This window comes from Palaemon carinicauda, chromosome 1 (assembly GCF_036898095.1).
Source record: "Palaemon carinicauda isolate YSFRI2023 chromosome 1, ASM3689809v2, whole genome shotgun sequence".
NCBI lineage: Eukaryota > Metazoa > Arthropoda > Malacostraca > Decapoda > Palaemonidae > Palaemon > Palaemon carinicauda.
In genome coordinates, this window is record NC_090725.1 from 75,906,950 (window position 1) to 75,934,449 (window position 27,500).

Here is a 27,500-nt window from a genome sequence, read left to right on the forward strand (position 1 = left end):
AGACGACGGAGACGATGACGAAGGTTCTATCATTTTTTGAAAATAGGGCTCCCCAGATTTTATTTTTTTCAAAATAAGGGTGTTTGCATTCGTTCAAATCGTCTCTCTGTCCCTTCCCCTGCCTACTGGAAGAAATTATCCTAGCTATCCATTTTCGACTTTTTTTTTTTTTTTTTTTTTTTTTTTTTTTTTTTTTTTTTTTTTTTTTTTTTTTTTTTTTTTTTTTTTATAGGGTCACTCAGATCTCATTTTTTTAAAAATAAGGGTGTTTGCATCCGTTCATATCGTCTCTCTGTCCCTTCCTCTGCCTACTTGAAAAAGACGACGCAGACGAAGACGACGCACACGAAGACGATGAAGACGAAGACCACGAAGACGACGGAGACGACGACGAAGGTTCTTTCATTTTTTGAAAATAGGGCTCCCCAGGTTTCATTTTTTTTGAAAATAAGGGTGTTTGCATCCATTCATATCGTATCTCTGTCCCTTCCTCTGCCTACTTGAAAAAGACGACGCATACGAAGACGACGCACACGAAGACGATGAAGACGAAGACCACGAAGACGACGGAGACGATGACGAAGGTTCTATCATTTTTTGAAAATAGGGCTCCCAGATTTTATTTTTTTCAAAATAAGGGTGTTTGCATTCGTTCAAATCGTCTCTCTGTCCCTTCCCCTGCCTACTGAAAGAAATTATCCAAGCTATCCATTTTCGACTCTTTTTTTTTTTTTTTTTTTTTTTTTTTTTTTTTTTTTTTTATAGGGTCACTCAGATCTCATTTTTTAAAAATAAGGGTGTTTGCATCCATTCATATCGTATCTCTGTCCCTTCCTCTGCCTACTTGAAAAAGACGACGCATACGAAGACGACGCACACGAAGACGATGAAGACGAAGACCACGAAGACGACGGAGACGATGACGAAGGTTCTATCATTTTTTGAAAATAGGGCTCCCCAGATTTTATTTTTTTCAAAATAAGGGTGTTTGCATTCGTTCAAATCGTCTCTCTGTCCCTTCCCCTGCCTACTGGAAGAAATTATCCTAGCTATCCATTTTCGACTTTTTTTTTTTTTTTTTTTTTTTTTTTTTTTTTTTTTTTTTTTTTTTTTTTTTTTTTTTTATAGGGTCACTCAGATCTCATTTTTTTAAAAATAAGGGTGTTTGCATCCGTTCATATCGTCTCTCTGTCCCTTCCTCTGCCTACTTGAAAAAGACGACGCAGACGAAGACGACGCACACGAAGACGATGAAGACGAAGACCACGAAGACGACGGAGACGACGACGAAGGTTCTTTCATTTTTTGAAAATAGGGCTCCCCAGGTTTCATTTTTTTAAAAATAAGGGTGTTTGCATCCATTCATATCGTATCTCTGTCCCTTCCTCTGCCTACTTGAAAAAGACGACGCATACGAAGACGACGGACACGAAGACGATGAAGACGAAGACCACGAAGACGACGGAGACGATGACGAAGGTTCTATCATTTTTGAAAATAGGGCTCCCCAGATTTTATTTTTTTCAAAATAAGGGTGTTTGCATTCGTTCAAATCGTCTCTCTGTCCCTTCCCCTGCCTACTGGAAGAAATTATCCTAGCTATCCATTTTCGACTCTTTTTTTTTTTTTTTTTTTTTTTTTTTTTTTTTTATAGGGTCACTCAGATCTCATTTTTTAAAAATAAGGGTGTTTGCATCCGTTCATATTGTCTTTCTGTCCCTTCCTCTGCCTACTTGAAAAAGACGACGCACACGAAGACGACGCAAACGAAGACGATGAAGACGAAGACCACGAAGACGACGGACACGACGACGAAGGTTCTTTCATTTTTTTAAAATAGGGCTCCCCAGGTTTCCTTTTTTAAAAATAAGGGTGTTTGCATCCATTCATATCGTATCTCTGTCCCTTCCTCTGCATACTTGAAAAAGACGACGCACACGAAGACGACGCACACGAAGACGATGAAGACGAAGACCACGAAGACGACGGAGACGACGACGAAGGTTCTTTCATTTTTGTAAAATAGGGCTCCCCAGGTTTCATTTTTTTAAAAATAAGGGTGTTTGCATCCATTCATATCGTATCTCTGTCCCTTCCTCTGCATACTTGAAAAAGACGACGCACACGAAGACGACGCACACGAAGACGATGAAGACGAAGACCACGAAGACGACGGAGACGATGACGAAGGTTCTATCATTTTTTGAAAATAGGGCTCCCCAGATTTTATTTTTTTCAAAATAAGGGTGTTTGCATTCGTTCAAATCGTCTCTCTGTCCCTTTCCCTGCCTACTGGAAGAAATTATCCTAGCTATCCATTTTCGACTCTTTTTTTTTTTTTTTTTTTTTTTTTTTTTTTTTTTTTTTTTTTTTTTTTTTTTTTTTTTTTATAGGGTTACTCAGATCTCATTTTTTAAAAATAAGGGTGTTTGCATCCGTTCATATCGTCTCTCTGTCCCTTCCTCTGCCTACTTGAAAAAGACGACGCAGACGAAGACGACGCACACGAAGACGATGAAGACGAAGACCACGAAGACGACGGAGACGATGACGAAGGTTCTATCATTTTTGAAAATAGGGCTCCCCAGATTTTATTTTTTTCAAAATAAGGGTGTTTGCATTCGTTCAAATCGTCTCTCTGTCCCTTCCCCTGCCTACTGGAAGAAATTATCCAAGCTATCCATTTTCGACTTCTTTTTTTTTTTTTTTTTTTTTTTTTTTTTTTTTTATAGGGTCACTCAGATCTCATTTTTTAAAAATAAGGGTGTTTGCATCCGTTCATATCGTCTCTGTCCCTTCCTCTGCCTACTTGAAAAAGACGACGCAGACGAAGACGACGCACACGAAGACGATGAAGACGAAGACCACGAAGACGACGGAGACGACGACGAAGGTTCTTTCATTTTTTGAAAATAGGGCTCCCCAGGTTTCATTTTTTTTAAAATAAGGGTGTTTGCATCCATTCATATCGTATCTCTGTCCCTTCCTCTGCCTACTTGAAAAAGACGACGCATACGAAGACGACGCACACGAAGACGATGAAGACGAAGACCACGAAGACGACGGAGACGATGACGAAGGTTCTATCATTTTTTGAAAATAGGGCTCCCCAGATTTTATTTTTTTCAAAATAAGGGTGTTTGCATTCGTTCAAATCGTCTCTCTGTCCCTTCCCCTGCCTACTGGAAATAATTATCCTAGCTATCCATTTTCGACTCTTTTTTTTTTTTTTTTTTTTTTTTTTTTTTTTTTTTTTTTTTATAGGGTCACTCAGATCTCATTTTTTAAAAATAAGGGTGTTTGCATCCGTTCATATCGTCTCTCTGTCCCTTCCTCTGCCTACTTGAAAAAGACGACGCAGACGAAGACGACGCACACGAAGACGATGAAGACGAAGACCACGAAGACGACGGAGACGACGACGAAGGTTCTTTCATTTTTTGAAAATAGGGCTCCCCAGGTTTCATTTTTTTAAAAATAAGGGTGTTTGCATCCATTCATATCGTATCTCTGTCCCTTCCTCTGCCTACTTGAAAAAGACGACGCATACGAAGACGACGCACACGAAGACGATGAAGACGAAGACCACGAAGACGACGGAGACGATGACGAAGGTTCTATCATTTTTTGAAAATAGGGCTCCCCAGATTTTATTTTTTTCAAAATAAGGGTGTTTGCATTCGTTCAAATCGTCTCTCTGTCCCTTCCCCTGCCTACTGGAAGAAATTATCCTAGCTATCCATTTTCGACTCTTTTTTTTTTTTTTTTTTTTTTTTTTTTTTTTTTTTTATAGGGTCACTCAGATCTCATTTTTTAAAAATAAGGGTGTTTGCATCCGTTCATATTGTCTTTCTGTCCCTTCCTCTGCCTACTTGAAAAAGACGACGCACACGAAGACGACGCAAACGAAGACGATGAAGACGAAGACCACGAAGACGACGGAGACGACGACGAAGGTTCTTTCATTTTTTTAAAATAGGGCTCCCCAGGTTTCCTTTTTTTAAAAATAAGGGTGTTTGCATCCATTCATATCGTATCTCTGTCCCTTCCTCTGCATACTTGAAAAAGACGACGCACACGAAGACGACGCACACGAAGACGATGAAGACGAAGACCACGAAGACGACGGAGACGACGACGAAGGTTCTTTCATTTTTTGAAAATAGGGCTCCCCAGGTTTCATTTTTTTTAAAATAAGGGTGTTTGCATCCATTCATATCGTATCTCTGTCCCTTCCTCTGCCTACTTGAAAAAGACGACGCATACGAAGACGACGGACACGAAGACGATGAAGACGAAGACCACGAAGACGACGGAGACGATGACGAAGGTTCTATCATTTTTTGAAAATAGGGCTCCCCAGATTTTATTTTTTTCAAAATAAGGGTGTTTGCATTCGTTCAAATCGTCTCTCTGTCCCTTCCCCTGCCTACTGGAAGAAATTATCCTAGCTATCCATTTTCGACTTTTTTTTTTTTTTTTTTTTTTTTTTTTTTTTTTATAGGGTCACTCAGATCTCATTTTTTAAAAATAAGGGTGTTTTGCATCCGTTCATATCGTCTTTCTGTCCCTTCCTCTGCCTACTTGAAAAAGACGACGCACACGAAGACGACGCACACGAAGACGATGAAGACGAAGACCACGAAGACGACGGAGACGACGACGAAGGTTCTTTCATTTTTTTAAAATAGGGCTCCCCAGGTTTCCTTTTTTTAAAAATAAGGGTGTTTGCATCCATTCATATCGTATCTCTGTCCCTTCCTCTGCATACTTGAAAAAGACGACGCACACGAAGACGACGCACACGAAGACGATGAAGACGAAGACCATGAAGACGACGGAGACGACGACGAAGGTTCTTTCATTTTGTAAAATAGGGCTCCCCAGGTTTCATTTTTTTAAAAATAAGGGTGTTTGCATCCATTCATATCGTATCTCTGTCCCTTCCTCTGCATACTTGAAAAAGACGACGCACACGAAGACGACGCACACGAAGACGATGAAGACGAAGACCACGAAGACGACGGAGACGATGACGAAGGTTCTATCATTTTTTGAAAATAGGGCTCCCCAGATTTTATTTTTTTCAAAATAAGGGTGTTTGCATTCGTTCAAATCGTCTCTCTGTCCCTTCCCCTGCCTACTGAAAGAAATTATCCAAGCTATCCATTTTCGACTCTTTTTTTTTTTTTTTTTTTTTTTTTTTTTTTTTTTATAGGGTCACTCAGATCTCATTTTTTAAAAATAAGGGTGTTTGCATCCGTTCATATCGTCTCTCTGTCCCTTCCTCTGCCTACTTGAAAAAGACGACGCAGACGAAGACGACGCACACGAAGACGATGAAGACGAAGACCACGAAGACGACGGAGACGACGACGAAGGTTCTTTCATTTTTTGAAAATAGGGCTCCCCAGGTTTCATTTTTTTAAAAATAAGGGTGTTTGCATCCATTCATATCGTATCTCTGTCCCTTCCTCTGCCTACTTGAAAAAGACGACGCATACGAAGACGACGGACACGAAGACGATGAAGACGAAGACCACGAAGACGACGGAGACGATGACGAAGGTTCTATCATTTTTTGAAAATAGGGCTCCCCAGATTTTATTTTTTTCAAAATAAGGGTGTTTGCATTCGTTCAAATCGTCTCTCTGTCCCTTCCCCTGCCTACTGGAAGAAATTATCCTAGCTATCCATTTTCGACTCTTTTTTTTTTTTTTTTTTTTTTTTTTTTTATAGGGTCACTCAGATCTCATTTTTTAAAAATAAGGGTGTTTGCATCCGTTCATATTGTCTTTCTGTCCCTTCCTCTGCCTACTTGTAAAAGACGACGCACACGAAGACGACACAAACGAAGACGATGAAGACGAAGACCACGAAGACGACGGAGACGACGACGAAGGTTCTTTCATTTTTTTAAAATAGGGCTCCCCAGGTTTCCTTTTTTTAAAAATAAGGGGGTTTGCATCCATTCATATCGTATCTCTGTCCCTTCCTCTGCATACTTGAAAAAGACGACGCACACGAAGACGACGCACACGAAGACGATGAAGACGAAGACCACGAAGACGACGGAGACGACGACGAAGGTTCTTTCATTTTTGTAAAATAGGGCTCCCCAGGTTTCATTTTTTTAAAAATAAGGGTGTTTGCAATCCATTCATATCGTATCTCTGTCCCATCCTCTGCATACTTGAAAAAGACGACGCACACGAAGACGACGCACACGAAGACGATGAAGACGAAGACCACGAAGACGACGGAGACGACGACGAAGGTTCTTTCATTTTTTGAAAATAGGGCTCCCCAGGTTTCATTTTTTAAAAATAAGGGTGTTTGCATCCATTCATATCGTATCTCTGTCCCTTCCTCTGCCTACTTGAAAAAGACGACGCATACGAAGACGACGCACACGAAGACGATGAAGACGAAGACCACGAAGACGACGGAGACGATGACGAAGGTTCTATCATTTTTGAAAATAGGGCTCCCCAGATTTTATTTTTTCAAAATAAGGGTGTTTGCATTCGTTCAAATCGTCTCTCTGTCCCTTCCCCTGCCTACTGGAAGAAATTATCCTAGCTATCCATTTTCGACTTTTTTTTTTTTTTTTTTTTTTTTTTTTTTTTTTTTTTTTTTTTTTTTTTATAGGGTCACTCAGATCTCATTTTTTTAAAAATAAGGGTGTTTGCATCCGTTCATATCGTCTCTCTGTCCCTTCCTCTGCCTACTTGAAAAAGACGACGCAGACGAAGACGACGCACACGAAGACGATGAAGACGAAGACCACGAAGACGACGGAGACGACGACGAAGGTTCTTTCATTTTTTGAAAATAGGGCTCCCCAGGTTTCATTTTTTTGAAAATAAGGGTGTTTGCATCCATTCATATCGTATCTCTGTCCCTACCTCTGCCTACTTGAAAAAGACGACGCATACGAAGACGACGCACACGAAGACGATGAAGACGAAGACCACGAAGACGACGGAGACGATGACGAAGGTTCTATCATTTTTTGAAAATAGGGCTCCCAGATTTTATTTTTTTCAAAATAAGGGTGTTTGCATTCGTTCAAATCGTCTCTCTGTCCCTTCCCCTGCCTACTGAAAGAAATTATCCAAGCTATCCATTTTCGACTCTTTTTTTTTTTTTTTTTTTTTTTTTTTTTTTTTTTTTTTTATAGGGTCACTCAGATCTCATTTTTTAAAAATAAGGGTGTTTGCATCCGTTCATATCGTCTCTGTCCCTTCCTCTGCCTACTTGAAAAAGACGACGCAGACGAAGACGACGCACACGAAGACGATGAAGACGAAGACCACGAAGACGACGGAGACGACGACGAAGGTTCTTTCATTTTTTGAAAATAGGGCTCCCCAGGTTTCATTTTTTTTAAAATAAGGGTGTTTGCATCCATTCATATCGTATCTCTGTCCCTTCCTCTGCCTACTTGAAAAAGACGACGCATACGAAGACGACGCACACGAAGACGATGAAGACGAAGACCACGAAGACGACGGAGACGATGACGAAGGTTCTATCATTTTTTGAAAATAGGGCTCCCAGATTTTATTTTTTTCAAAATAAGGGTGTTTGCATTCGTTCAAATCGTCTCTCTGTCCCTTCCCCTGCCTACTGGAAATAATTATCCTAGCTATCCATTTTCGACTCTTTTTTTTTTTTTTTTTTTTTTTTTTTTTTTTTTTTTTTTTTTTTTTTTTATAGGGTCACTCAGATCTCAATTTTAAAAATAAGGGTGTTTGCATCCGTTCATATCGTCTCTCTGTCCCTTCCTCTGCCTACTTGAAAAAGACGACGCAGACGAAGACGACGCACACGAAGACGATGAAGACGAAGACCACGAAGACGACGGAGACGACGACGAAGGTTCTTTCATTTTTTGAAAATAGGGCTCCCCAGGTTTCATTTTTTTAAAAATAAGGGTGTTTGCATCCATTCATATCGTATCTCTGTCCCTTCCTCTGCCTACTTGAAAAAGACGACGCATACGAAGACGACGCACACGAAGACGATGAAGACGAAGACCACGAAGACGACGGAGACGATGACGAAGGTTCTATCATTTTTTGAAAATAGGGCTCCCCAGATTTTATTTTTTTCAAAATAAGGGTGTTTGCATTCGTTCAAATCGTCTCTCTGTCCCTTCCCCTGCCTACTGGAAGAAATTATCCTAGCTATCCATTTTCGACTTTTTTTTTTTTTTTTTTTTTTTTTTTTTTTTTTTTTTTTTTTTTTTTTTTTTTTTTTTTATAGGGTCACTCAGATCTCATTTTTTTAAAAATAAGGGTGTTTGCATCCGTTCATATCGTCTCTCTGTCCCTTCCTCTGCCTACTTGAAAAAGACGACCGCAGACGAAGACGACGCACACGAAGACGATGAAGACGAAGACCACGAAGACGACGGAGACGACGACGAAGGTTCTTTCATTTTTTGAAAATAGGGCTCCCCAGGTTTCATTTTTTTAAAAATAAGGGTGTTTGCATCCATTCATATCGTATCTCTGTCCCTTCCTCTGCCTACTTGAAAAAGACGACGCATACGAAGACGACGGACACGAAGACGATGAAGACGAAGACCACGAAGACGACGGAGACGATGACGAAGGTTCTATCATTTTTTGAAAATAGGGCTCCCCAGATTTTATTTTTTTCAAAATAAGGGTGTTTGCATTCGTTCAAATCGTCTCTCTGTCCCTTCCCTGCCTACTGGAAGAAATTATCCTAGCTATCCATTTTCGACTCTTTTTTTTTTTTTTTTTTTTTTTTTTTTTTTTTTATAGGGTCACTCAGATCTCATTTTTTAAAAATAAGGGTGTTTGCATCCGTTCATATTGTCTTTCTGTCCCTTCCTCTGCCTACTTGAAAAAGACGACGCACACGAAGACGACGCAAACGAAGACGATGAAGACGAAGACCACGAAGACGACGGAGACGACGACGAAGGTTCTTTCATTTTTTTAAAATAGGGCTCCCCAGGTTTCCTTTTTTTAAAAATAAGGGTGTTTGCATCCATTCATATCGTATCTCTGTCCCTTCCTCTGCATACTTGAAAAAGACGACGCACACGAAGACGACGCACACGAAGACGATGAAGACGAAGACCACGAAGACGACGGAGACGACGACGAAGGTTCTTTCATTTTTGTAAAATAGGGCTCCCCAGGTTTCATTTTTTTAAAAATAAGGGTGTTTGCATCCATTCATATCGTATCTCTGTCCCTTCCTCTGCATACTTGAAAAAGACGACGCACACGAAGACGACGCACACGAAGACGATGAAGACGAAGACCACGAAGACGACGGAGACGATGACGAAGGTTCTATCATTTTTTGAAAATAGGGCTCCCCAGATTTTATTTTTTTCAAAATAAGGGTGTTTGCATTCGTTCAAATCGTCTCTCTGTCCCTTTCCCTGCCTACTGGAAGAAATTATCCTAGCTATCCATTTTCGACTCTTTTTTTTTTTTTTTTTTTTTTTTTTTTTTTTTTTTTTTTTTTTTATAGGGTTACTCAGATCTCATTTTTTAAAAATAAGGGTGTTTGCATCCGTTCATATCGTCTCTCTGTCCCTTCCTCTGCCTACTTGAAAAAGACGACGCAGACGAAGACGACGCACACGAAGACGATGAAGACGAAGACCACGAAGACGACGGAGACGATGACGAAGGTTCTATCATTTTTTGAAAATAGGGCTCCCCAGATTTTATTTTTTTCAAAATAAGGGTGTTTGCATTCGTTCAAATCGTCTCTCTGTCCCTTCCCCTGCCTACTGGAAGAAATTATCCAAGCTATCCATTTTCGACTCTTTTTTTTTTTTTTTTTTTTTTTTTTTTTTTTTATAGGGTCACTCAGATCTCATTTTTTAAAAATAAGGGTGTTTGCATCCGTTCATATCGTCTCTGTCCCTTCCTCTGCCTACTTGAAAAAGACGACGCAGACGAAGACGACGCACACGAAGACGATGAAGACGAAGACCACGAAGACGACGGAGACGACGACGAAGGTTCTTTCATTTTTTGAAAATAGGGCTCCCCAGGTTTCATTTTTTTTAAAATAAGGGTGTTTGCATCCATTCATATCGTATCTCTGTCCCTTCCTCTGCCTACTTGAAAAAGACGACGCATACGAAGACGACGCACACGAAGACGATGAAGACGAAGACCACGAAGACGACGGAGACGATGACGAAGGTTCTATCATTTTTTGAAAATAGGGCTCCCCAGATTTTATTTTTTTCAAAATAAGGGTGTTTGCATTCGTTCAAATCGTCTCTCTGTCCCTTCCCCTGCCTACTGGAAATAATTATCCTAGCTATCCATTTTCGACTCTTTTTTTTTTTTTTTTTTTTTTTTTTTTTTTTTTTTTTTTTTTTTTATAGGGTCACTCAGATCTCATTTTTTAAAAATAAGGGTGTTTGCATCCGTTCATATCGTCTCTCTGTCCCTTCCTCTGCCTACTTGAAAAAGACGACGCAGACGAAGACGACGCACACGAAGACGATGAAGACGAAGACCACGAAGACGACGGAGACGACGACGAAGGTTCTTTCATTTTTTGAAAATAGGGCTCCCCAGGTTTCATTTTTTTAAAAATAAGGGTGTTTGCATCCATTCATATCGTATCTCTGTCCCTTCCTCTGCCTACTTGAAAAAGACGACGCATACGAAGACGACGCACACGAAGACGATGAAGACGAAGACCACGAAGACGACGGAGACGATGACGAAGGTTCTATCATTTTTTTGAAAATAGGGCTCCCCAGATTTTATTTTTTTCAAAATAAGGGTGTTTGCATTCGTTCAAATCGTCTCTCTGTCCCTTCCCCTGCCTACTGGAAGAAATTATCCTAGCTATCCATTTTCGACTCTTTTTTTTTTTTTTTTTTTTTTTTTTTTTTTTTTATAGGGTCACTCAGATCTCATTTTTTAAAAATAAGGGTGTTTGCATCCGTTCATATTGTCTTTCTGTCCCTTCCTCTGCCTACTTGAAAAAGACGACGCACACGAAGACGACGCAAACGAAGACGATGAAGACGAAGACCACGAAGACGACGGAGACGACGACGAAGGTTCTTTCATTTTTTTAAAATAGGGCTCCCCAGGTTTCCTTTTTTTAAAAATAAGGGTGTTTGCATCCATTCATATCGTATCTCTGTCCCTTCCTCTGCATACTTGAAAAAGACGACGCACACGAAGACGACGCACACGAAGACGATGAAGACGAAGACCACGAAGACGACGGAGACGACGACGAAGGTTCTTTCATTTTTTGAAAATAGGGCTCCCCAGGTTTCATTTTTTTTAAAATAAGGGTGTTTGCATCCATTCATATCGTATCTCTGTCCCTTCCTCTGCCTACTTGAAAAAGACGACGCATACGAAGACGACGGACACGAAGACGATGAAGACGAAGACCACGAAGACGACGGAGACGATGACGAAGGTTCTATCATTTTTTGAAAATAGGGCTCCCCAGATTTTATTTTTTTCAAAATAAGGGTGTTTGCATTCGTTCAAATCGTCTCTCTGTCCCTTCCCCTGCCTACTGGAAGAAATTATCCTAGCTATCCATTTTCGACTCTTTTTTTTTTTTTTTTTTTTTTTTTTTTTTTTATAGGGTCACTCAGATCTCATTTTTTAAAAATAAGGGTGTTTGCATCCGTTCATATCGTCTTTCTGTCCCTTCCTCTGCCTACTTGAAAAAGACGACGCACACGAAGACGACGCACACGAAGACGATGAAGACGAAGACCACGAAGACGACGGAGACGACGACGAAGGTTCTTTCATTTTTTTAAAATAGGGCTCCCCAGGTTTCCTTTTTTTAAAAATAAGGGTGTTTGCATCCATTCATATCGTATCTCTGTCCCTTCCTCTGCATACTTGAAAAAGACGACGCACACGAAGACGACGCACACGAAGACGATGAAGACGAAGACCATGAAGACGACGGAGACGACGACGAAGGTTCTTTCATTTTTGTAAAATAGGGCTCCCCAGGTTTCCTTTTTTTAAAAATAAGGGTGTTTGCATCCATTCATATCGTATCTCTGTCCCTTCCTCTGCATACTTGAAAAAGACGACGCACACGAAGACGACGCACACGAAGACGATGAAGACGAAGACCACGAAGACGACGGAGACGATGACGAAGGTTCTATCATTTTTTGAAATAGGGCTCCCCAGATTTTATTTTTTTCAAAATAAGGGTGTTTGCATTCGTTCAAATCGTCTCTCTGTCCTTCCCCTGCCTACTGAAAGAAATTGTCCAAGCTATCCATTTTCGACTCTTTTTTTTTTTTTTTTTTTTTTTTTTTTTTTTTTTTATAGGGTCACTCAGATCTCATTTTTTAAAAATAAGGGTGTTTGCATCCGTTCATATCGTCTCTCTGTCCCTTCCTCTGCCTACTTGAAAAAGACGACGCAGACGAAGACGACGCACACGAAGACGATGAAGACGAAGACCACGAAGACGACGGAGACGACGACGAAGGTTCTTTCATTTTTTGAAAATAGGGCTCCCCAGATTTTATTTTTTTCAAAATAAGGGTGTTTGCATTCGTTCAAATCGTCTCTCTGTCCCTTCCCCTGCCTACTGAAAGAAATTATCCAAGCTATCCATTTTCGACTTTTTTTTTTTTTTTTTTTTTTTTTTTTTTTTTTTATAGGGTCACTCAGATCTCATTTTTTAAAAATAAGGGTGTTTGCATCCGTTCATATCGTCTCTCTGTCCCTTCCTCTGCCTACTTGAAAAAGACGACGCAGACGAAGACGACGCACACGAGACGATGAAGACGAAGACCACGAAGACGACGGAGACGACGACGAAGGTTCTTTCATTTTTTGAAAATAGGGCTCCCCAGGTTTCATTTTTTTTAAAATAAGGGTGTTTGCATCCATTCATATCGTATCTCTGTCCCTTCCTCTGCCTACTTGAAAAGACGACGCATACGAAGACGACGGACACGAAGACGATGAAGACGAAGACCACGAAGACGACGGAGACGATGACGAAGGTTCTATCATTTTTTGAAAATAGGGCTCCCCAGATTTTATTTTTTTCAAAATAAGGGTGTTTGCATTCGTTCAAATCGTCTCTCTGTCCCTTCCCCTGCCTACTGGAAGAAATTATCCTAGCTATCCATTTTCGACTCTTTTTTTTTTTTTTTTTTTTTTTTTTTTTTTTTTATAGGGTCACTCAGATCTCATTTTTTAAAAATAAGGGTGTTTGCATCCGTTCATATTGTCTTTCTGTCCCTTCCTCTGCCTACTTGAAAAAGACGACGCACACGAAGACGACGCAAACGAAGACGATGAAGACGAAGACCACGAAGACGACGGAGACGACGACGAAGGTTCTTTCATTTTTTTAAAATAGGGCTCCCCAGGTTTCCTTTTTTTAAAAATAAGGGTGTTTGCATCCATTCATATCGTATCTCTGTCCCTTCCTCTGCATACTTGAAAAAGACGACGCACACGAAGACGACGCACACGAAGACGATGAAGACGAAGACCACGAAGACGACGGAGACGACGACGAAGGTTCTTTCATTTTTGTAAAATAGGGCTCCCCAGGTTTCATTTTTTTAAAAATAAGGGTGTTTGCATCCATTCATATCGTATCTCTGTCCCTTCCTCTGCATACTTGAAAAAGACGACGCACACGAAGACGACGCACACGAAGACGATGAAGACGAAGACCACGAAGACGACGGAGACGATGACGAAGGTTCTATCATTTTTTGAAAATAGGGCTCCCCAGATTTTATTTTTTTCAAAATAAGGGTGTTTGCATTCGTTCAAATCGTCTCTCTGTCCCTTTCCCTGCCTACTGGAAGAAATTATCCTAGCTATCCATTTTCGACTCTTTTTTTTTTTTTTTTTTTTTTTTTTTTTTTTTTTTTTTTTTTTTTTTTTTTTTTTTTTATAGGGTTACTCAGATCTCATTTTTTAAAAATAAGGGTGTTTGCATCCGTTCATATCGTCTCTCTGTCCCTTCCTCTGCCTACTTGAAAAAGACGACGCAGACGAAGACGACGCACACGAAGACGATGAAGACGAAGACCACGAAGACGACGGAGACGATGACGAAGGTTCTATCATTTTTTGAAAATAGGGCTCCCCAGATTTTATTTTTTTCAAAATAAGGGTGTTTGCATTCGTTCAAATCGTCTCTCTGTCCCTTCCCCTGCCTACTGGAAGAAATTATCCAAGCTATCCATTTTCGACTCTTTTTTTTTTTTTTTTTTTTTTTTTTTTTTTTATAGGGTCACTCAGATCTCATTTTTTAAAAATAAGGGTGTTTGCATCCGTTCATATCGTCTCTGTCCCTTCCTCTGCCTACTTGAAAAAGACGACGCAGACGAAGACGACGCACACGAAGACGATGAAGACGAAGACCACGAAGACGACGGAGACGACGACGAAGGTTCTTAAGAATCAGTGATCATAAATATATATCTTTTTCCAAGTGCAGTAGGTTAAAGCGACTTCCTCTGTGCTGTGATTTTCAAGATATGAGAGAAGACTCAATGTTCTACGTAAAGTAGATCGAACAAAAACAAGCATGTAAATGGGAGATTGTTTGCTAGTGTCATTACGGATCTGGTAACTCCCGTGGCCTAGAAATTAGAGTTAACTCTACCGTAACACCGAGAACACGAGTGGAGGGTATAGTGGAGATCATGTCACACCATATATTACAACATTAACTTAAAGGTAATAGTAATAATGATCTAATAAACCTGGTATAGATGATGCATATATATATATATATATATATATATATATATATATATATATATATATATATATATATATATATATAATGATAAATTTTGCACATTCAGACGTGTTTTATATATTCAAATAAGCCATATATATTTTTGATACATTAATGTCTGGATTCTCTTAACGACCTCGGGATCAGAGCCCCAGGCGAAATCACACAAAGACAAGAGCTTGGGTCCGGCTGGGAATCGAACCCTGGTCGGCAAGCTTGTATAGACAGTGGCCAAGTGTCTTAGTCACTGTCTATACAAGCTTGCCGACCAGGGTTCGATTCCAGCCGGACCCAAGCTCTTGTCTTTGTGTGATTTCGCCTGGGCCTCTGATCCCGAGGTCGTTAAGAGAATCCAGACATTAATGTATCAAAAATATAAATGGCTTATTTGAATATATATATATATATATATATATATATATATATATATATATATACAAATATATATATATATATACACACACATATATATAATATATATATATATATATATATATATATATATATATATATACAGTATATATACACACACACACACATATATATATATATATATATATATATATGTACATATATATATATATATATATATATATATATATATATATATATATATATACATACATGTGTTATATATATATATATATATATATATATATATATATATATTTCAATGAGTAACAATTGTAACCAAAGGTATTAAACTCCGGCTTTAAAGTTATCGGTGTCAGTCAGTTGCCAGCCTCTCTCTTCATTGGTCCCCATAAAACAATGCCCCAGGACGACACGTAACGCCTCTAGCTTCAGGCCTCTCTCTCTCTCTCTCTCTCTCTCTCTCTCCTCTCTCTCTCTCTCTCTCTCTCTCTCTCTCTCTCTCAGTAACGCCAGTTTTAAAGGAATGTTTTCTCTTGTAATCCTCATTATAATGTTGATGATAATAGGTAGATATATATATATATATATATATATATATATATATATATATATATATATATATATATATTTTTTTTTTTTTTTTTTACATGACTGCCAGTGATTATCGTTGATATTACTTATTTCGTTTTTCGCAAATAGACAATATTGGACACCTTTGCGAGTCCTAGCTTGAAAATAGTTCCAAAACGATATATATATATATATATATATATATATATATATATATATATATATATATATATATATATATATATATATATATATATATATATATATATATATATATATATATATATTTTACATGACTGCCAGTGATTATCGTTGATATTACTTATTTCGTTTTCTACAAATAGACAATATTGGACACCTTTGCGAGTCCCAGCTTGCCTCTGAGGGCCTTTGAAATGAGTTCCAAAACGTATATAAGGCTTCTGTGAAAATCCCCACGAAAGCTTTCACAGAGAAGTTCTTTAGAGTGTGTTCTGTGGAAGAGCAGAGGGAGGAATCCTGCAAATCAATGCGTTTGTTTTGTGGGACACAGAAGATTTCGTGCTAATTAGACTGCAGTCTTATTGATCATGTTAGGTTGCTCTGATTATACTGAAATGCATCTGATATATCATGTTCTCGTGCTTCGTGACACGGCGCAAGTAGTCGAGACTGGTGAGACTGACTATACTAGTCGAGCCAGAGGCAGACTGAAAGACTTTATTGTAATGCCTCATAAATCTTATTAGATATATTTGTACTCTCTCTCTCTCTCTCTCTCTCTCTCTCTCTCTCTCTCTCTCTCTCTCTCTCTCTCTCTCTCTCTCTCTCTCTCTCTCTCTATATATATATATATATATATATATGATTTAATCTAGAATAACACATACATCGATCGAATACGAGAGTGTATTGTTTCTTAGAAAGTGTATTAATACGGGGTTGGTTTATCCAGTAAGATTGTGGCTGCTTCACTTACGATTTGATAACTTAAAACAGAACAAGCAAGCAATGATAATAATAGGGAAGTGGGGAATATGTGGAAAGGGATGGAAAAGATTAAGGAAATAGGGAGAAAGAGAAGTAGGCCCACAGGTAAAGAATAAAAGAGAGGGGCAGACCCTCTTGCGATATGAGGGAATATGGGGAAAGGAAGAGTACCCTGGATACAATCCAGTTTATAGCTCAAAGGCAGGTACTCGGGAAGGGAAAGAATAAGGAAATAGGGAGAAAGAGAAGTACAGGAGAAGAATAAAAGAGAGGGGCAGACCCTCTTGCGATATTAGGGAATTGGTATTATTATTAAGTAAATAGAACATGTTGGGTGGATTGTAGCTTTTCAGTATATTCAATTTATTGTTGTACAAGAATAAAAGTCTGATGCAGAGAAACTTTATATTGAGTAAATATAGATTTTTTTTTTTTTTTTCTTTTTACTTTTTAAAGAGTTTTATTGCCTTTAAGGGGCCCTTACACGTTCAAAAAAATCGTCAAAATTTTGCATCAAAATTTTGATATAAAAATTTTGATACAAAATTTGAGTGTGTGTAGGACGTTTTGACATCAAAACGTCCCACACACACTCAAATTTTGCATCAAAATTTTGACGATTTTTTGAACGTGTATTTTAAGCTAGTTATGGTCATTTTAACAAAACCATAACATTAATAGAGATGCTTTGTTTTAAGTTTGTCATTAAAGTCCATTCATATTTTATGGCTTGACAAGATCAACCATTTGACAGACCACATGAGAACTACAATCAGTTTGTGGTCGTTGACGTCAGGAAGATAAGACATTAAGGTCTTGGCGTCTTCAAGCTAGATAGCAAACTGCATACCTCCTGCCATTGCGTGTGACTTGTGGGGTCGATCGTCATTTAAGAAATGCTTCTTCTATGTTTATTCTTAGAAAGACATAAACAACAAAATATTACAAGTTGTATGTACGTATTCCTTAGTTTTTATATATATATATATATATATATATATATATATATATATATATATATATATATATATATATATATATATATATATATATACATTATATATATATATATGATAAATTTTGCACATTTTTTACGTGTTTTTCATATTCAAATAAGCCATATATATTTTTGATATATTAATGTCTGGATTCTCCTAACGACCTCGGGATCAAAGCCCCAGGCGAAATCACACAAAGACAAGAGCTTGGCTCCGGCCGGGAATCCAAGCTCTTGTCTTTGTGTGATTTCGCCTGGGGCTTTGATCCCGAGGTCGTTAAGAGAATCCAGACATTAATATATCAAAAATATATATGGCTTATTTGAATATATATATATATATATATATATATACACATATATATATATATACAGTATATATATACAGTATATATATATATATATATATATATATATATATATATGTATATATATACAGTATATATATATATGTATATAATATACAGTATATATATATATAAATATATATATATATATACATATGTATATATATATACAGTATATATATATATTATATATATATATATATATATATATATATATATATATATATATATATATATATATATATATATATATATATAGTAATGTTGTGGGCGAGTAGGCTACTGTTCTAAACAAAATTGGTGTGTTTATACTCTATTCAGCTAATTATTAGAAAATATAAGACATTTTTTTTTTTTTTTTTTTTCTTTTTTTTTTGCAGAATAATTTTTGTGGATTTTGGATTGATAATCTATTTCACAAGGTAGTTTTACGCGTGAAATTAACTCTTGGCTTTATTTTTAATGTATCGCGCGGGAGATCTTTTCAGATTATCTTTTAGCGTAATTTTTACAGAGGCACTTACTCTTGGGTTTTTATAAACCCTTGGCCGGTAATTACGCGAGTCTTCAATATAGCAGAACCAACAGTAGTTAGAGAATTGGTTTGTTCGCTGTTTCTCGTATTTTTTTTTATTCAGTATGAATTACATGCAAGTTTAATGATTCGAGTTTAATTCATATACTGTACTTTCTGGTCTGTCTGTCTGGAAAGAGAGAGAGAGAGAGAGAGGAGAGAGAGAGAGAGAGTAGAGAGAGAGAGAGAGAGAGAGAGATTAGGTCAGTAAAACAAGACTCGTAAAATTTTGATCTTAAATGGCAATAAGTCTTTGAAGGTGTTGGTTCGCTATCCATAATATTTGTTGCTGTTACGGTTGAGTCATAATATCGTCACCCTCATAAACTAACTGCCTAAGTCATTTTCTCCACTTGTTGGGAATAAAAAAAAACCTTGTCATTTCCTAATTCTTTATATCATTGTGGTGAGCTTCAATTAACAAATTCTTATTCACAAATTCTTCTATTAAAAATTTGTGAATTGAAACTCAAGACAATGATATAAAGAATTAGGAAATGAGAAGGTTTCTTTTTGATTTCCCAACAAGTGGAGAAAATGACTTAGGCAGTTAGTTTATGAGGGTGATAAAATCAGCAACTAAATCCTTAGGTGTTTTGAAGGAGACAACGATTGGCAACCAGCTGTATTATTAATTAAAGGAATCATTTATATTCTCATCGTGCGAGTGTTAGCAATACCTTCTCCTTCTAAGGGTTCATGTCGTTTGTGATTCACAGTAGCAATCCGGATCCTGACTCTGGGAATGAGAACGCATTTGTTTGTATTCGTGTGAGCCCAAGATTGCGAAGTCAGTCTTTTCCGACGATTCAGATCCTGATCGTTTTCTAGTTGTCTGTTATTATTATTATTATTATTATTATTATTATTATTATTATTATTATTATTATTATTATATTATTATTATATTATTATTATTATTATCATCATTATTAGCTAAGTTACAACCTTAGTTGGAAAAGCAAGGATGCTTATAAGCCCAAGGGCTCCAATAGGAAAAAAATTGGGTTTTCTAGTTGTCTGTTATTATTATTATTATTATTATTATTATTACTAGCCAAGCTACAACCCTAGTTGGAAAAGCAAGATGCTCTAAGCCCAAGGGCTCTAATAGGGAAATTATAGCCCAGTGAGGAAAGGAAATATGGAAATAAATAAATTAGAATAAATTAATAATATATCGTTCTAAAAACAGTAACAGCGTCAAAACAGATGTGTCCTATATAAACTATTAACAACGTCAAAAACAGATATGTCATATATAAACTATAAAAAGACTCATGGCAGCCTGGTCAACATAAAAACATTTGCTCCAACTTTGAACTTTTGAAGTTCTACTGATTCAACTACCCGATTAGGAAGATCATTCCACAACTTGGTAACAGCCGGAATAAAACTTCTAGACTACTGTGTAGTATTGAGCCTCATGATGGAGAAGGCCTGGCTATTAGAATTAACTGCCTGCCTAGTATTACGAACAGGATAGAATTGTCCTGGGAGATCTGAATGTAAAGGATGGTCAGAGTTATGAAAAGTATTATGCAACATGCATAATGAACTAATTGAACGACTGTGCCAAAGATTAATATCTAGATCAGGAATAAGAAATTTAATAGACCGTAAGTTTCTGTCCAACAAATTAAGATGAGAATCAGCAGCTGAACACCAGACAGGAGAACAATACTCAAAACAAGTTAGAATGAAATAATTAAAAACACTTCTTCAGAATCGATTGATCACCGAAAATCTTGTAAGACTTTCTCAATAAGCCAATTTTTGTGCAATTGAAGAAGACACAGACCTAATGTGTTTCTCAAAAGTAAATTTGCTGTCGAGAATCACACCTAGAATTTTATAAGAGTCAAATATAAAGAAAAATTATCAATACTGAGATCCGGATGTTGAGGAGCCACCGTCCTTGACCTACTTACAATCATACTTTGAGTTTTGTTAGGATTCAACTTCATACTCCATAATTTGCACCATGCACTGATTTTAGCTAAATCCCTTTTAAGGGATTCACCAACCCCAGATCTACAATCAGGGGTTGGAATTGATGCAAAGAGAGTAGCATCATCTGCATATGCAACAAGCTTGTTTTCTAGGCCAAACCACGTGTCATGTGTATATAATATGAAAAGTAATGGGCCAAGAACACTTCCCTGTGGAACACCGGATATCACATTCCTATACTCACTATGGTGCCCATCAACAACAACTCTTTGAGATCTAGTACTTAAAAAATCAATAATAATGCTAAGAAACTACCCACCCTCTCCCAAGTGTTTGAGTTTGAAAACAAGGTCCTCATGATTAACACGGTCAAAGGGCAGCACTAAAATCAAGGCCAATCATAGGAACTTCCTGACCACAATCAAGGGATTTCTGTACAACATTGGAGATTGTAAGAAGGGCATCACATGCTCCAAGGCCTTTACGAAAACCAAATTGCAAACTAGGGCGTAGATGATTAACTTCAGCAAACCTATTAAGACGTTTGGGGGTATTATTTACTTACAAAATTCACTGAATGTATTAATTCTTATATGAAGTATAGACTATGTTATAGAGATTTCTGTAACAATTGCTAAAAATCTCTATATAATCGTTTTACTGGAAATAAAATATGAATACTAATTCAATTATTTGTTTGGATGAGACTTTTAGTTTGAAATTCATAGAACCGTGGAATTGCATAAGAACGGATATTAGTAGGAATCTAATATGGTTTGAGAAAGAGAGAGGCCCTTTTTTTTTAACATATTTGAATATTTCACGTTTGGAAGTCTTCCCATGCTGTTGCCGTAGACTGATATGCGTTGGTGTGAGTCAGCATATTACAACATCATGTAGTAATAATGAGAGAGAGAGAGAGAGAGAGAGAGAGAGAGAGAGAGAGGAGAGAGAGAGATGAGAGAGAGAGAGAGAGAGAGAGAGAGAGAGTTCTTATTCGTTCTTATTTTTTGTTTGGGTTCCCCCAGGTCCCTCAGTGTGAGGCACCTCGTATATCCACCAGAGAGTTGCTAATGCATCTTCCGGTGTATTTTGCATCTTCCAGTCTTGGATGGTCTGGGATGCATCTTAGGTATTTATCGAGCTTATTCTTAAACACATCTGCGCTCTGAGAGAGAGAGAGAGAGAGAGAGAGAGAGAGAGAGAGAGAGAGAGAGAGAGAGAGAGAGAGAGAGGAATATATTGAAGCATCAAATAAAAAAAGGAAAAAATACTGAAGATTTTATACGCCGTAGTCTGTATGAATAGCTCCGAGAAAAACATGAAAGTTGGAAAATGACAAAAAAGTGGTTTTACGAACAATAGGGGCTTTGACGACACACCGTCCAAGTCATTTTCATAAAGGGGGAGATTTGTACTCTGGAAAGACTATATTGGCTATTCTGTAACAAAGAAGAACTCAGGTCAGAACCGTATGTAACTGAAAAGAGGAAAATTATGTGAGATGAAATAAAAAAAATGACCCACAAACTTTTATGAATAACATTATTATCATTATTATTATTCGTGTTATTATTATTATTATTATTATTATTATTATTATTATTATTATTATTATTCAACATCCTTACCATTATTATTATTATTATTAGTGGTAGTAGTAGTAGTAGTAGTAGTAGTAGTAGTAGTAGTATTTTTATTATTATTATTATTATTATTATTATTATTATTATTATTTTATTAATATTATATTTTTTCATCATTATTATTATTATTTCTATAATAATAATAAAAATAAAAATAATGATTGTATTCTATAGACCTTGATTATTTTAATCAGGTAAAAGACTAAAAGGTGTATACAAGAGCATAGAGATAGAAGCTTTCGATTCTGTTTGTTTACGGAAAAATATGAGGTGTAAAAATAGATTTATACATTTATAAGGCTCAATGCGTGTGGTCACACCTACTTATATATATATATATATATATATATATATATATTATATATATATATATATATATATATATATATATATATATATATATATATATACATGAAAAGGTAAATGATGCTACGAAAGTCAGGTCATAGACGAGCAAAAGGAACCAAAATGAAGGGGAGCGAGTAAAACCATATCAAAGAGTAGCAAAGAAATTAATTAAAAAAGAAGTGCCGGAAATGAGAACAAAAAAAAAATATCAGCACTAAGAAAACCTGAGGAAATTAAAGGGAAGGCAGTAAAAAGATCAGATTAAAGATAGGAAATAATCAAAATAAGAAAATAGTGAAGGTTATCGTCGAAAGCGTATCAAAGGCAACGAATCAAAGTAAGACAAAGAGCGAAAGAATTCAACGCATTCTTCCTCGAGACTCTGGGAATCCTAACGGGATTACAGAAGGCAATGAGCAGAACTAATTGCCAGTTAAGCTGTAATGAAACCAGGTCATTTTGATGAACCGCATAATGATCCCTGTCATAGTCTGCGTGTACCAAAAAATGAGTAATTCACACCTAAGTCTGGTAGTGCACCAAGCAAGCAATAATAAGAATAGGGAAGTGGGGAATATGGGGAAAGGAAGAGAACCCCTGGATACAATCCAGTTTATAGCTCCAAGGCAGGTACTCGGGATGGGAAAGATTAAGGAAATAGGGAGAAAGAGAAGTACAGGAGAAGAATAAAAGAGAGGGGCAGACCCTCTTGCGATATTAGGGAATTGGTATTATTATTTCACCATATACCCTACATAATAATAATATAATAATAGGGAAGTGGGGAATATGGGGAAAGGAAGAGTACCCCTGGATACAATCCAGTTTATAGCTCCAAGGCAGGTGCTCGGGAAGGGAAAGAATAGGAAATAGGGAGAAAGAGAGGTACAGGAGAAGAATAAAGGAGAGGGGCAGACCCTCTTGCGATTTTAGGAAATTGGTATTATTATTTCACCAATAGACCCTATAATATAATAATAATAATAGAATAGGGAAGTGGGGAATATGGGGGAAAGGAAGAGTACCCCTGGATACAATCCAGTTTATAGCTCCAATGCATGTACTCGGGAAGGGAAAGTATAAGGAAATAGGGAGAAAGAGAAGTACAGGAGAAGAATAAAAGAGAGGGGCAGACCCTCTTGCGATATTAGGGAATTGGTATTATTATGCACCAGTTATTGCGTAAAGGAGCGATATTGGATCAATAAATAATGTCAATTATTATTCTTAGGAAACAACGGCGAGATATTGAAGCTCTGATAGTAGGGCATTTCTGTGTTTTATGTCAGAGACAATTATAAAACATGTGCCTTGTCATTTTTCAATTTATCTCTTATACACATTTTTTATTTTTAATTGTGTTATACATTATGTTCTCTCATTAGCTAATCCTATCCAGTGTTTGAGTTCTTAAGGGAAAGTTTTGGAAGATAAACACACCCTGAATTCATAAATGAATTTGATAGTAGATATTTATGTTTGTCTTAAGTACATTGTTTATCTTTTACGGCCTGAGTTCGCTCCTGCACGATCATCGTGATGGAGGGAACAATCAAGAGGGAAAGGTAAAAAGGGCCTTAATATAAGGTCTTTCAAATGTTCATTTCATCATGGGCGTTTCTTTAGAGAAGGAATTTCTCTCTCTCTCTCTCTCTCTCTCTCCTCTCTCTCTCCTCTCTCATGATCAGTGTTGCCAGTTTGGCCTTTTCCAGGCCAAAAAAAAACCTCAAATTTGGCCTTTTTCAGACCAAACAAACATCAAATTTGGCCTTTTTCAGACCAACAAACCTCAAATTTGTCTCTTTTTAATTGATTGCCCTTTAGTAATATGAAAAAAAGGCAGACCTTGAATACTATATGCTTGGCCTTTGTCTACTAATGGATTGTTCTTTTAAATCGTGGCAACCCTGGGAGTATAAATGTCCAGTTGTTGCTCAATCTAGTTAGGTGTTTTGCAACAGCTATGGTGAGGACGTCTCGAATCGTGTTTTGCAACAGCTATGGTGAGGACGTCTCGAATCGTGTTTTGCAACCAGCTTATTGGCGAGGACGTCTCGAATCGTGTTTTGCAACAGCTATGGCGAGGACGTCTCGAATCGTGTTTTTGCAACAGCTATGGCGAGGACGTCTCGAATCGTGTTTTGCAACAGCTATGGCGAGGACGTCTCGAATCGTGTTTTGCAACAGCTATGGCTGAGGACGTCTCGAATCGTGTTTTGCAACAGCTATGGCGCGAGGACGTCTCGAATCGTGTTTTGCAACAGCTATGGCTAGGACGTCTCGAATCGTGTTTTGCAGCAGCTATAGGCTGAGGACGTCTCGAATCGTGTTTTGCAACAGCTATGGTGAGGACGTCTCGAATCGTGTTTTGCAGCAGCTATGGTGAGGACGTCCCGAATCGTGTTTCGCAACAGCTATGGTGAGGACGTCTCGAATCGTGTTTCGCAGCAGCTATGGTGAGGACGTCTCGAATCGTGTTTTGCAACAGCTATGGTGGGGACGTCTCGAATCGTGTTTTGCAACAGCTATGGCGAGGACGTCTCGAATCGTGTTTTGCAACAGCTATGGCGAGGACGTCTCGAATCGTGTTTTGCAACAGCTATGGCGAGGACGTCTCGAATCGTGGTTTTGCAACAGCTATGGCGAGGACGTCTCGAATCGTGTGTTTTGCAACAGCTATGGCGAGGACGTCTTGAATCGTGTTTTGCAACAGCTATGGCGAGGACGTCTCGAATCGTGTTTTGCAACAGCTATGGCGGGGACGTCTCGAATCGTGTTTTGCAACAGCTATGGTGAGGACGTCTCGAATCGTGTTTTGCAACAGCTATGGTGGGGACGTCTCGAATCGTGTTTTGCAACAGCTATGGCGAGGACGTCTCGAATCGTGTTTTGCAACAGCTATGGCGAGGGACGTCTCGAATCGTGTTTTGCAACAGCTATGGCGAGGACGTCTCGAATCGTGTTTTGCAACAGCTATGGCGGAGGACGTCTCGAATCGTGTTTTGCAACAGCTATGGCGAGGACGTCTCGAATCGTGTTTTGCAACAGCTATGGCGAGGACGTCTCGAATCGTGTTTTGCAACAGCTATGGTGGGGACGTCTCGAATCGTGTTTTGCAACAGCTATGGCGAGGACGTCTCGAATCGTGTTTTGCAACAGCTATGGCGAGGACGTCTCGAATCGTGTTTTGCAACAGCTATGGCGAGGACGTCTCGAATCGTGTTTTGCAACAGCTATGGCGGAGGACGTCTTGAATCGTGTTTTGCAACAGCTATGGCGAGGACGTCTCGAATCGTGTTTTGCAACAGCTATGGCAGAGGACGTCTCGAATCGGTGTTTTGCAACAGCTATGGCCGAGGACGTCTCGAATCGTGTTTTGCAACAGCTATGGTGGGGACGTCTCGAATCGTGTTTTGCAACAGCTATGGCGAGGACGTCTCGAATCGTGTTTTGCAACAGCTATGGCGAGGAAACGTCTCGAATCGTGTTTTGCAACAGCTATGGCGAGGACCGTCTCGAATCGTGTGTTTGCAACAGCTATGGCGAGGACGTCTTGAATCGTGTTTTGCAACAGCTATGGCGAGACGACGTCTCGAATCGTGTTTTGCAACAGCTATGGTGGGGACGTCTCGAATCGTGTTTTGCAACAGCTATGGTGAGGACGTCCTCGAATCGGTGTTTTGCAACAGCTATGGTGGGGACGTCTCGAATCGTGTTTTGCAACAGCTATGGTGCGGAGGACGTCTCGAATCGTGTTTTGCAACAAGCTATGGCGAGGACCGTCTCGAATCGTGTTTGGCAACAGCTATGGCGAGGACGTCTCGAATCGTGTTTTGCAACAGCTATGGCGAGGACGTTCTCGAATCGTGTTTTGCAACAGCTATGGGCTGAGGACGTCTCGAATCGTGTTTTGCAACAGCTATGGTCGAGGGACGTCTCGAATCGTGTTTTGCAACAGCTATGGCGAGGACGTCTCGAATCGTGTTTTGCAACAGCTATGGCTGAGGACGTCTCGAATCGTGTTTTGCAACAGCTATGGCGAGGACGTCTCGAATCGTGTTTTGCAACAGCTATGGCGAGGACGTCTCGAATCGTGTTTTGCAACAGCTATGGCGAGGACGTCTCGAATCGTGTTTTGCAACAGCTATGGTGAGGACGTCTCGAATTGACCGTTGATGGAAGGGATATGGTGTTGCTAGTGATTTTGATTCCGTGATAATGCTCTCAAGCAATTTATGATGCGGGTGCAGAGGGTGATGATGATGAAGAGCAGTTCTAATGCTGCTGGAGATTAATTGTGTTGTGAAGGGATGGGATAATCCTTTATTGAAAACTGGTTAAAATGAATTCCCTGGCTAGTACTGTGGTAACGTGTTTGCCTCGCATTCGCGTGGCGAGAGATCGATCCCCGCCCAGGGCCGTGAGTTTAAACTGTTTACTGGGGAGGCTACTGCTGTGGTAGGGCACCACAATGGGGGGTTTGGCTTGCCCGGCTGACGTTCTGGTGAGCATCTATTCTGATGGAACTGGAACTGAAACCAGACACCTTTAACCTTTATATATAGCTGAAAATTAATATATTTTGGGTGACTATATTTTATAGACATCAAAGGTGCGTATTAAGCATCACTCTTTTTGATAAAGCAAACGACCAGGAACAACAGTAGCCGTGTATAAGTAGAATGTGTCATACAAAGAAGTTTTTATTTACGGCATCCGGTTCTTTTGGGATTGTCTCAATATTCTTGCGTAAAAGTTCTGCATTGTTCTTTCAGCTTTGGGAGACAAGTCTCTCTCTCTCTCTCTCTCTCTCTCTCTCTCTCTCTCTCTCTCTCTCTCTCATACATGAACGAAGTTCTGCTGCCATTTTACCTAGGAACGGAAAAATACAAAACATGCTTTCGTGTTAGATATGTTCAAGG

At 38.4% G+C, this 27,500-nt stretch overlaps 1 protein-coding gene across 1 annotated transcript in view; it reads left to right on the forward strand.

The window, feature by feature from the left end:
- LOC137647154 (GATA zinc finger domain-containing protein 4-like) overlaps positions 1 to 27,500 on the forward strand; it is a gene marked incomplete at its 5' end in the record, with an annotated part of 58,013 nt that overhangs the window by 30,300 nt on the left and 213 nt on the right. The window lies entirely within an intron of this gene.